The sequence below is a fragment of the Desmodus rotundus genome, chromosome 4, assembly GCF_022682495.2.
Source record: "Desmodus rotundus isolate HL8 chromosome 4, HLdesRot8A.1, whole genome shotgun sequence".
Taxonomy (NCBI): domain Eukaryota; kingdom Metazoa; phylum Chordata; class Mammalia; order Chiroptera; family Phyllostomidae; genus Desmodus; species Desmodus rotundus.
This window is the reverse complement of record NC_071390.1, coordinates 80,027,049-80,040,484: the sequence shown is the minus strand read 5'-3', so window position 1 is coordinate 80,040,484 and position 13,436 is coordinate 80,027,049.

Genomic DNA, 13,436 nt, shown 5'->3' with positions numbered 1-13,436 from the left:
ATATCATTTGTATAATGTGTTTTGTGCTCACCAACCAAAGTCAAGTTTCTTTCCATCACCATTTATCCTGAAACCTATATAATTTTATTAACCAATGTTACCCCCAGTTAAAAAATTTAAAAAAAGAAAAATAGGCTTTAATTGTAATACTAAATTAAATCAGTCTTTTCAACAAGTAAGACCTGTGTTGAAAATGAATTGCTCATTTAGAATTATGTCAGTCTAGAAAAATCACATTAACATTTCATTATACATAAGACATGATAAATCCTGTATGACTTCAGAAGATCTGATTGAAAGGCCATTTCTTCCATAAGGTCTTAATGCTATGTCTGTAGAAAAGATCTCCAAAAAGTTCCCTGTTGGGATTGTAATCTTATCTTATTCCAGCCAGTCCCAAGGGTTTCTTTCTTTTTAAGCCATATATTAAAAATTAAAAATTGTATGATTCAGCTTATTATAATGTCATGCTCTGAGAGAATTAATATAATTTCTTTCTACCTTCTTCTTGCATTATATTTTAATGTTAAGAAATCTTAAATCATTTCTCATTGTATATACATATAAACTCTTTAATATACTGAATTACATACTCATTTTAAATATCAAACAGTTGTAGAATTAATCCCAAGACTATTTTACATGGTAATAGACTGCATGTTTTTAATAACGGCATCTCTTTTTATCAGTGCATAGGCTCTCTGATTAATTATATAGTATTACACAGGAGGAATATGTAGTATTTTCAATTTATTGGTTGTCTAGGATGATTGCTTGACTTAATTATTAATACAATATTAATTAATGAAATTTAACATCTCTAGGTACATTTAATCTGTATACATATTCAAGAAGACTTGATTCTATTTGAATTTTTCTTTTATTTAATAATAAAAAATAGATTAATTTAGTGGGACCAAGTTATTTTAAAGTTGTCCTAACTAGTATTCTAAATTTACCTAAACAATTTCTTCTTAATAACTAATCAGGTCATGCCAAGGAGGCATTATGATAATTCAATTAAGCTATCATCTTTCAATTTACATATGTAGACCTATAATTCAAGCCTGATAGGAGGGCCACTGGACGTCACTTAGCAATGTTAAAGACATGCACAGCCTTCAGCTCACAACTCATTTACAGATTTATATCCCAGAGAAGCAATCTACAAACTTTTCAGACTCAGAAGCCCTTTATATATTTAAAAAATATTGAGAACACCCAACAGCTCTTGTTTATATTAGTTATACCTGCCATATTTGAATTTAAAGCCAAGAAATTTGACAGACTTATAAATTCATTTAGAAACAAAAATAACAAATATATTAACATAAATAACATTTAAAATAACTTACTTTCCAGTGCACATGCACACATAATTATTTACTGATTTACAAATCTCCTTGAGGTGTGGCTTAACAGAAGTTAGCTGAATTCTCATGTCTGTTTCTGCATTCAATTTGCTGCTATATGTTACTATGTTTGATGTAGATGAAGAACAGCTTCCTACAGATATGTAACTGGAGAAGAAGGTATTATTTTAATAGCTGTTTCAGGTACTTGTGGATCAAAACTCAACAGCTATTAATTTCTTAAATGTTAGTTGCAATGTGAAATTTTAAACCATGTTAATAAATATTTTGTACTCTATTGCGTTAAAATGCATTGGCCTATGACATACATTCACGGGCTCTTTAACCCATACATAATTTTGTAACATCATATATTAGTCATTTGAAAAATATTGGTTCACTGAGCAATGTAGTTATTCTAAATATTAATGCATTTATTATATAATATGAAAGATTACAGTCATTAATATGTCCCAGAACTTATCAGAAATGTCTTTAGATATTGGGAAGCTGCCAAGATTATGGTAACAGATACAAGTTCTCCAAATTCTAAATTTCACTTAAAACCTCAAGTGTTAGTATGAGCAACAAAGACTCTCAGTTGCTTTCCTTGAAGTCATAAACTCAGTTTGTTCAAATATCCAAGTCTGAATTAGTCATTCTTTCAAGAGAAAAATGGCATTCCATAAAGAGAACACCTATCAGGGATGTGCAATCCATGGGCCATGTGGCCCAGAATGGCTATGAATGCAGCCCAACACAAAAAAATACTTAAAATCTTTTTTGTAAGAACTTACTTTTTTGTAAGTACTTAAAATCTTTTTTTTTTCACCCTGGTTGTTGTAGCTCAGTGGATGGAGTGCAGGCCTGCAAACCACAGGGTCACTGGTTCAACTCATAGTCAGGGCACATGCCTGGGTTGCAGGCCAGGTCCCCAGTAGGGTGCGTGAGAGGCAACCACACAATGATGTTTCTTTCTCTCTCTCTCTCCTTCCCTTCCTTGCTCTCTAAAAGTAAATAAATTAAACAAATCCTTTTTTTTTTTTGCTCATCAGTTTTCATTAGTGTTTGTGTGTTTAATATGTGGCCCAAGACAACTCTTCTTTTTCCAGTGTGGCCCAGAGATGCCAAAAGGTCGGACACCCCTGATCCTAGTTCATCTCTTGTATCAATCAATCACATAAGTGCTTTTTCTTGAGGTAACTGTCTTACTTCATCTGCAGCAGAAAATCTTCATGCTTCCTTCCCATTTCATCACACAGTGTCTTTAAAAAATGAGTGTTCAAGGGTCAAGATCTAATAAATTAATAAATAAATTGAAAATAAATACATTTAATAAACAATAAAATTAAGTTTCATCAAGACATTTTAAAATAGAAACTGGTAATAAAAAATACCCTGCAAGTGCAGGGTTGTTAAAAACACAATGACAACTAGCACTTCTCGTTATCACTGCCTAGGTTAAGGCACCTGTGGTGTTACCCACCATTGCTTTTGTTCTCTTAGTACAAATGTCAACACTGTAACAAAGGTAACAAATATTTTTGGACTACATCTTGAAAACTGCTGCCCTAGAGAAATGCACACACACACAGAGAACATAGTACAATTTTAAAAATTTGGTAATCTGGATGAAGGAATCTGGAAGTTCTTTTTTACAGTTATTGCAAATTTTCTATAAGTTTTAACTATTGCATAATAAAAATATAAATTATAAAAACAACCTATGGATATATATTTTACAAGAATATGAGAAGAAAGCATGCTGTAGGTGACATTATTTGTGTCATTTGCAGGGCTCTCTGCATTAATAAACAAGGAAAGAAATATCTAGAGCAGCAGAGATACAATTCATAAAATTGAACTTCAAAGGGTGAATGTTAAGAAATTACCACTTCAGAAATTAAAAATGCACTTCATTTAACATAGCCTAGACATGTAGAGGTGGTCAGCTTAACAGGAACTTTTGGAGATGTCAGTGTGAATCAGATCGTATATAATAATAATTCTCCCCCCACAAAAAGAAAAGACAGTACTTAAAATTTTAATGGAGCCCAAAGAGTTCAAGATTTCAGGAACAGATTAGTTAAATGAGATGGGGAACAATTTTGTGACTATGTAAACATAGTCACTATATTGCAACTATAATTTGCATCTTTACTTAGATTTAAATTTACTGTTTAACAGTTGTTCATTATTTGCTTCAACGTATGATTTTAGTAATTCTTAACTAGACACACTTTTGACACATTTATTAAGTCTTATGCTAAAATAATCCCATCATATATTGCTATAAAATATCTCACCAAGGTGAAATCGAACATTTGTTTTAACACCCTACTTCTGAGTGGTCAGATGGAGTAAACTGTGTCCATTAAAAAATTTTGCCTGGCCATGGCAAAATTCCTATTTTCTCTGAGTGAATTTACTAGATATATTTCTGATGCCTGCTTGCCCACACCTTCTGACAAAAGCTGCTCCACCCATAGATCCCAATACATGGAGTAACAGTGGGGGCTGGTGCTTTGTACCATGTAATCTCTCCCAGGTGGACCAGAGCTGGACACCTGACCCACCAATCTACAGTTCAACTATCTGCAGAGTCTATAGAGTTACCTAGGTAAGTTGTACTGATCAGACATTTAAATCTCCCTCTCTGTCCACTAATATGAACTGAATAGGGAAGATAAATACTAAGATTTCAACCAAGTGGTGAATTTAAAGGTAGTGTAAGTAAGATAAAGCCCATAGTAGTTTATGTGTCAGTCAAAGCTATATGCGAATGGAAATGATCAGAAGATACAAGTCAGGTGGTAATAAAGAGAAGAAGGAACCACATGTGCCAAGAGAAATGGAAACATCAAGAAATAGAGAGAAATCAAGTGGTCCTTGAAAGAGACTAGAAAACAGCTTGTATCCACAGCTTTTCATGGTCTTGATGATTTCAGAGTCTGTTCCAGTTCCAATTTCCTTAGAGAGTGGGTTTCTGTCCATACAACCAAGTGTCTAACATTGTGCCACTGACCCCGACTCGTTGAGTTAACTTGTGGTTTAAAATTTATATATAAACAACAGTATTTTATTTACATTTGTATATTATTTAAAGATCATATTTGCCCATAACATTTTTATGTGCCTAAAATAGCAAAAAATCTAGAAAAGGCAACTATTAAAATACAAATATAGAGTGAAGTGTTGATTAGGAGAGATGTAGGCCTTCTTACTTTAAAAAGAGACACTAAAAAGGAAGTGGATGTTTATCTAGTTTCTGGGAAAATAACTAAATACTGGGTTTTGTTTGTTCAGCTGAATGATTTGAGTGGAACTTGCTACCGCAGTTGGACCAAGGATTGTCTTCTTAGGACATCGGTAGTCGCTTCACTCCAGATGCTCCTTTAAACCTCTCAGGGTCTTTACACTGGAAGGAGCTTTCCCTTCTTTACAAACAAATTAAGTTCATATTTCATGTTAAAGTGCTAGTAGTAATACCAGTGGCAATCATGTTTTACCTCTAGGCAGTTTGAAAGTAACATCAAACCTGAAATATTTTCTGAAAAGAGAATTAAGTTTATACAGTGTGACTGTTAGTGAGTAATGCCTGTCATTTTCTTCAAATCTCTCATTAATGCTTATGTAATACAATAGCAAACACATGCCATACATATTACCTGTTAACTGATAGACTCCTCCAACAATCCTATGAAATAGATACTATTGTTTTCCCTATTTTACAGGTGAGAGAAAGGTTATATAAATTTCCAATGTTAGTAGGGGTGGAATAGGAATTGAACCCAGGCAGTTGGATTCCAGATTCTACGCTATAATCTACTATGCTCTACTTATTTAGAGATATATAGGTTTATTCATTTATCCATCCATCTTATTTGATCCATCCATGTATTTACTTAAACTTGTGATAGTTCATTTCCTGATGCATGTTGGTCTTAAATGTTGTTACTTGAGAATACCCATTGTGTTGATTATTTTGTAGAACAAGTACAGGTAGCTATTTAATACATTCTTTTCTCCTAATGAAACAAAATTAAGAATAAAGAAAAAATTATAAATAGTTATTTTTTATTTCACAACTCTTCTGGATGTACAAAGAAAGGCGAACATTCCCTTAATAGTCAGAAATATTGTGAGATTTTTTTTCATTACAAACCAACAAGACATTGGATCATTTGGAAGTTGAAGCTCTCCCCTCTGACCTTTGAACACTTCTTTGTTACTTGTCTCACAATAATTTATCTCTTATCAGTTTCCCACACTGAAAAGCACCAATAATACTAAGATGTTCAACTACCTACTATTTTCCAAGATAAGTTATTAAGCTCAACAGCAAGCAGCCTTTCTCTTTTTCATTACATACATAGTGCTCTGTGCAAAAGTATTCATCAAGAGTTATTAACAATAATCTCTTGGGGCATTATTTACAAAATAATAATAGCTGTGATTTCCTGAGTGTTCAGTATGTTCCAGCCACTGTGCTTTGACTAACTTATTTCATTGAACCTTTGCAACACCTTTGTGATGCAGACACAAGTATTTACATTTTGCAGATGAGTTTGATAATGCTCCATAAGTATCAGTGTTAGAATTAGAAATCCTGTTGTGATGTTCATCATACAGACTCTATGGCCTCTCTCTTCTATATTTTTTTCTTTAAAAAAATGTTTACATCTGGAGTTTTTTTCCATTAGCCTAAAATGTCCCTTTAATATTTTTTGTACTTTAGTAGCAGTTCAAATTCTCCCATCTTTTGCTTTTGTTCTTGTTCAAGATACGGATTTGGTTGGATATAGAATTCTAGGTTGAGAGTCTTCTTTTTTTCTTTAGAAATTCAATGATACTATTTCATATTTGTTTGGTTTCTGGGATACCTCTGATCATTCTTATCTTCATTTCTTTGTGTATAGGGTGGCTTAAAAATGTTTTTTATCATGATTTTATAACAAAGTGCCTCAGTGTGAGCATTTGATAAGATACAGCACCCATTTCTGATAAAAACACTCAGGAAAGTGGGAATAAAGGGAGGATTCCTCAACATAATAAAGGCCATATATGAGACACCTACAGCCAACATCATACTCAATGGACAAAAACTTAGAGCTTTCCCATTAAGATCAGGAACAAGACAAGGATGCCCTCTCTCACCACTCCTATTCAACATAGTATTGGAGTCCTAGCCACAGCAATCAGACAAGAAAAAGCAATAAAAGGCATCCACATTGGAAAGGAGGAAATGAAACTGTCACTGTTTGCAGATGACATGATAGTGTACATGGAAAATCCTATAGACTCCACCAAAAAACTACTCGACCTAATAAATGAATTTGGCAAAACAGCTGGATACAAAGTGAATACTCAGAAATCAAAGTCATTCCTGTACACCAACAACAAAACTGCAGAAACAGAAATCAGGAAAAAAAATCCCATTTGATCTAGCAACAAGAAAAATAAAGTACCTAGGAATAAACCTAACCAAGGAGGTAAAAGACCTGTACTCAGAAAACTACACAACACTGAAGAAAGAAATTAAGGAAGACACAAACAAGTGGAAGCATGTACCATGCTCATGGATTGGAAGAATCCAATCCATGACCCCGAATAGCTGCAACAATTTTGAGAAAGAAGAACAAAGCAGGAAGGATCACAATACCTGATATCAAACTGTATTACAAGGCCACTGTAATCAAAACAGCCTGGTACTAGCATAAAAACAGGCACATAGAACAATGGAACAGAACAGAGAGCCCAGAAATAAACTCAAGCCTTTACGGTCAATTAATATTTGACAAAGGAGGAAGGAGCATAAAATGGAGCAAAACCAGCCTCTTCAACAAATGGTGTAGGGAGATCGGGACAGCTACGTGCAAAAAAATGAAACTCGATCACCAACTTACACCATACACAAAAATAATCTCAACATGGATAAAAGACTTAAATATAAGTCGTAACACCATAAAAGTCCTAGAGGAAAACATTGGCAGGAAAATCTCAGACATTCGACTCAGCAACATCCTCACAGACATGTCCCCTAAAGCAAGGGACATAAAGGAAAGAATAAACAAACGGGATCTCATCAAAATAAAAAGCTTCTGCATGGCTAAAGAAAACAGCACCAAATTACAAAGAGAACCAACAGTATGGGAAAACATATTTGCCAATGATACCTCAGACAAGGGCCTGATCTCCAAAATATATAGAGAACTCACATGACTCCACTCCAGGAAGACAAACAACCCAATTAAAAAATGGGCAAAGGACTTGAACAGACACTTCTCCAAGGAAGACATACAGAGGGCTCAGAGACGTATGAAAAGATGCTCAGCATGACTAGCCATCAGAGAGATGTAAATTAAAACCACAATGAGGTACCATCTCACACCAGTCAGAGTGGCCCACATAAACAAATCCACAAACAAATGTTGGAGAGGATGCGGACAAAAGGAACCCTAGTGAACTGTTGGTGGGAATGCAGACTGGTGAGGCCACTGTGGAAAACAATATGGAATTTCCTCAGAAAACCAAAAATGGAACTGCCCTTTGACCCAGCAATTCCGCTACTGAGATTACCCTAAGAACCCTGAAACACCAATCCAAAAGAACCTATAAACCCCAATGTTCATAGCAGCACAATTTACAATAGCCAAGTACTGGAAGCAACCTAAGTGCCCATCAGCAAACGAGTGGATCCAAGAACTATGGTATATTTACAGAATGGAATTCTACGCAGCAGAGAGAAAGAAGGAGCTTATACCCTTTGCAACAGCATGGATGAAACTGGAGAGCATTATGCTAACTGTAAGCCAGGTGGTGAGGGACAAATACCATATGATATCACCTTTAACTGGAACATAATAAATAGAAGAAAAAAGGAAACAAAATATAACCAGAGACATTGAAGTTAAGAACAATCTAACAATGGTCAGGGGGAAGTGGGGAGGGGACAGTGAGGAGAGGGGATTACAGGAACTACTATAAAGGACACATGGACAAAATCAAGGGGGAGGGTGGAGGTGAGGGAGGAAGGGGGGTTCAGCCGGGGTGGGGTGGAGCGATGGGGAGAAAAGGCACACAACTGTAATTGAATAACAATAAAAAATTAAAATTAAAAAAAAAATAAAGTACCTCAGTGTGGCTTTCTCTGTGATATCCTGTCTAGGAGGTACTAACATTTTGAAACTGTGGGTTCGAAAAAAATTGCCCCTTATTTCTTCAAAGATTTCTCCTTCCATATTTGTTCCCCTCTCCTTGTGGGCTCCAGCTCTTCATGTGGCCCATGGGTCACCAAGGTTCTGTTGACTTTTTTTTGTCAGTTTCTCTTTTTCCTCCAATTCAGTTTGGGTAACATATTTTTATGTCTACAAATTCATTGACATTCTCATCTTTAATGCCTAAATTTCTGTTAATCCCACCTAATGAATCTTTACTTTACAAAAAATTTCTTATTTTGTATATTTTAGCTTTTTCCTCATCATGTTCAGGTTTTCCTTTGACCATATTTATATATAATACCTGTTAAAATTTTTTGTCTCTAATTCCATCCAGTTCTGGTTTCATGATTTTTCTCCTCATTTTAGATGCCATGTCCCTGCTTCTGAAGTCATGTCTAGTAATTTTTAATTGAATACTGAAGATCATGAATTTTATGTTGTCAACTGTCTGGCTTTCTTTGTCTTTTTTTAAAAGGCCACTGGGCTTTATTTTCCTAGGCAAAATGTAACTTGCTGTTCAGTTTGATTTTCTTAAGGGTTGTTTAAAGTTTTTATAGGGGAAATCTATAGTAGTTTATGCTCTAGGGCTGCTTTAGTTCACCAAGTAAGACATGGCTATTCTGGGGTGTATACTGAATTCCCCTAGGTGTTCAGTGCAGATGCTCCACCCTAGTTAGTCAGAACTCAGTCACTTACCACCAGCATGAGCAACAGACTTGAGAGAATCCTTAAATGTATTTCTGAAAAATTTTTTTCTGGACAGCTCCCTCTTTTCCAGTGCCCTGTCCACAAATTCTAGATGCCTCAGCCTCCATAAACTCCAGTTTCAGTCTTTTTAACTCTGATAGGCCATGGCAGTCTACTTGTCTCTCCCTCCCTTACTTGAGTCTGCAAAGTGCCCCCAGAACGAAATGCAGGGGAATTGCTGGGCTTGGTTGATTTACTTCCTATCTCATGATCACAGTCATATGCTGACTCTTGTCCAGTACCTGAAACACCACTTTCATATGGTTTATCTTGTTCTATGCTTGTTTATATCAGAAAGGAAAATTTGGTGCTAGTTATTCCACTATAGTCAGTTTTCTTTTTAAGAATATATGCGAGGTCTGTCTGGAGAAAGTCCAACTCTTGTTAATACCATGAGAATGGGAGAGTGGTTTGCATAACATCGATGTAACCTGGCAGTCAAGGAGAGTGAATGTGCATGGGTGAACAATGATGACTTTACCATACTAGTCAGTGGGGGTGGTAGATGCCGTTGAGTGAGCACATGTACTGTTGCATTCAAAATGACTGAGTGAATAGAGCAACGAATCTGCATCAAATTTTGCACTAAGCTTAAACATTCCTCTGTGGAAACTATTCAGGTGATTCAGAAGGCCTCAGCTATGGGCAACTGGTGATTGGCAGCTTCATCATGACAATGCACCTGCTCATGAATCACTTCTTGTGCAGATTTTTGATGAAACATCAAATCACCCAGATGACTCAGCAACCCCTGAAGCCCATATTTGGTGCCCTGTGACTTCTGGCTTTTTCCCCAAACTAAAATCACCTTTGAAAGGGAAGAGATTTCAGACCATCAATGAGATGTAGGAAAACACGATGGGGCAGCTGATGGCAATTGGGAGAACTGTGTGAGGTCCCAAGGTGCCTAACTGGAAGGGGAATGAGGTATCATTGTCCTATGTATAGTGTTTCCTGTATCTTGTATCTTTTTCAGTAAATATCTCTATTTTTCATATTACATGGCTGGGTGCTTTCTGGATAGATCCTATATATGCCATCTCTTTAGGAATAAATCCATTCAGAAAAAATAAGTTATTTAAATGTGAATGTGTATTTCACAATTAAAGAGAGTGCAAACAAAATGAGATATATTGAATCTTTTCATAGTTCATAAAAAATAAAAAAGTAAAAATAAATCCTTCTAAGAGAATAATTTGTCAGGAATCAGAATTTTTCAGGCATTATCCTATTTATTTTCCTTGAGTTTTAAATCATTTTAAGAAAAGGAAAAAGGCATCTAAATTTTTTAGATACTAGCAAGCTTAGCATTCCTGCCCATGGGAATTTGATGATGGTTGGGTTTAACAGTGTGAGAACATTTTCTTCTTTGGGCATTCTGTTAGAAAAGGGAACAAGTCAGTTTTAGGTTTGTTTTTTTTTTTTCACATAGAATGAGGTTTCAGAATTTTGTTTATTTATTCAGGTTTTATTTCAATGGTCTTTGCTACTGGTTAAATGTGAGAGACATGGTGGGGTGGGAGTGAACTACCATATTATAAAAACACATAAGTAAAAATGATGGCACCTATTTAAGAATTTCAAACTCAAAGACACTTGTCTTCCAACCCAATAGCTATAACATTACTTTCTGTACAACATGTGCCTTGCTTAATTTTTTCCTAAAGAATTATTGATTTTTAACAAAAAATGATCTCTTTTCCTAAGCTACCTCTTGGAATGGGAAGCGGGAACAGATCTTTTTAAAAAATGTTTCTCCCTTTCTTTAATCCATCCATTGAAAGGAATTGAAACAATTTTATACCCTTCCTGAATAAAGATGGTGTTGTTGGCTCTACATCATTAGAATATGTTCTCGGGGCTGTTTTCCTGGACTTCCAGAAGCCAAAGCTGTATCTTTGGGACACTTCTGGTGTATGGAAGAAAATTCTGGGACTATCTCAGAATTTTGTTTACCAAAATGGGCAATAAGATCTCATTTGTTCCAAAATATTTATAATTTATTCATGTGTGTACACATGAGAAATAAAAAGATTTTGTAAAGTACCAACCAAGGTGCCAATGCTTGCTATCACTGGGAAGATGGGAGAGTGAATATTTATATTTCATTTACTTCATTTTATTACATTCTATACAGATGCATATTTAAAAGATTAATTATTTTTAAAAGTATTTAAGAAATAATATTAAAATTATTACACTTGCCCCAATAAGGTATAAACAGAAAAAAATGTGGATAGTATTTCCTAAGTTATTGACTTTCCTACCAGTTTCATTAACTGCATTTTGTATGTATTTCAGGCACTTTAATGCAGGGGTAAATGTATAGCATTCTTCCAAGCTTCCTTTGAGATCACCAAAAATGAACAGGTAAATAAATTATGGGGGCCCTGATTATGGAGCTCATAGGAAGGTGGTTCCTCCCAACATGAATTACTCATTAAGAAGATTCATGACATTGCTCCTGACAGCATTGAAATTCATTTCATTCGGGGTATGACCTAAAACAAACCTTTGATACCTGATCATGATGATGGGCTGTTTATTTATTTCTTCTCCTTCAATTCCAGCCCAGGAGATAATTAATGTACCTACCTTTCCCATGATGGCTTCTATGGACAAGGTGTGACCTTGAAGGGCATCCAATGTTTTAAAGTGCTGACCCATCTAATTCCTTCCTTCCAGGCTGTCTGGAGGAGGATGCAAGAGGAGCACATGAGGATAGCCCTCCATCTTATGTGGGAGGAGAATGGTTGAATTGGAAGCTTAGAGAGGCTCATTGATCAAACCTCAGGTGAGGAATTTTCTAGGCCACCTAGGAAGCCTGTAGTCTAATAAATGACAGCTACAGCCATGTTCAGGTAAAATGGTGCCATGTAAAGGAGAGCAGCTGCCTGACATGTTAAGGCCTCTAACAAAGACAAGATAAGCCAAAGAACACCTGACTTGTTTATCAAATTAAAAGTACACCTAACATAAACTTACCATCTTAACTGTTTTCAAGGGTACAGTTCAGTAGTGTTGTTTATTCACATTGTTGTGCAACCAATCCTCAAACTTTTTCACCTTGCGAAACTGAAATTCTAAATTCATTAAACAATAACTTCCCATTTTCCTCTCCAGTCCCTGGCAACCACCTTTCTATTTCTGTTTCTATGAATTTGACTCTTCCAGGGGCCTCATGTAAGTGGAATCATACATTATTTGTCTTTTTGCGACTAGCTCATTTTACTTAGAGTAATGTCTCAATTTATATCCATGTTATACCATATGTCATAATTTCCTTCCTTTTTAAAGTTGAATAATATTCCATTTATGTATACATCACATATTGTTTATCCATTCATCCATCAATGGATGTGTGGGTTGCTTCTATCTTTTGGCTATTGCAGATACTGCTGCTATGAACACGGGTGTGCACATTACTTTCTGAGACCCTTTTCTCAATTCCTTTGGGTATGTTCCCAGAAGTGGGATTGTCAGGTCATATAGTAGTTCTAATTTTACCTGTTTGAGGAACTGCCATACTATTTTCCATAGTTTCTGCATCACCAACTTCTTTTTCTATTATTATTGTGGTTATACTTTATTATGTATTTGTCCTAACTCAGACTACTATTAAATTATAACTAGATTTTAGGTAACTCGAGGACAGAGATGGTATTTTAGAATTTTAGGATATTTTACAGAATTACCCTTCCCTGTAGCATGGCACTGAGGACATGAAAGTTGCTGAATACTCACTGGTATGTCAAGTCTGAAGGCTAATCCTCCTATATATAACAAGTTGCTAACACTCCATTAGAGGAAGTAAATGTCAAAAACTTAGGACTGGGGGTTTTGGTGCAAGGATGTCTGGAGATAGAGATCATTATGCAATGATTTACTGAGGGTCACTGTTTTGAGGCTGTATCTTTTGTTTGACAGAGGTTGCAAGAATAGAGAAAGAATGGACAAACAGAAGGAGCTGGTAGACATTGGGTATCTGACCATAGAAAGTGAGACCCATAGTGGATATATAAAGAAACACTTCATATTGTGGGAATAAAAAGGAAAGCACTGTAGTTTTAAACTTCAATGAATTTAGGAAGCTTTGAGTTGCCTTTTGGAATAAAAA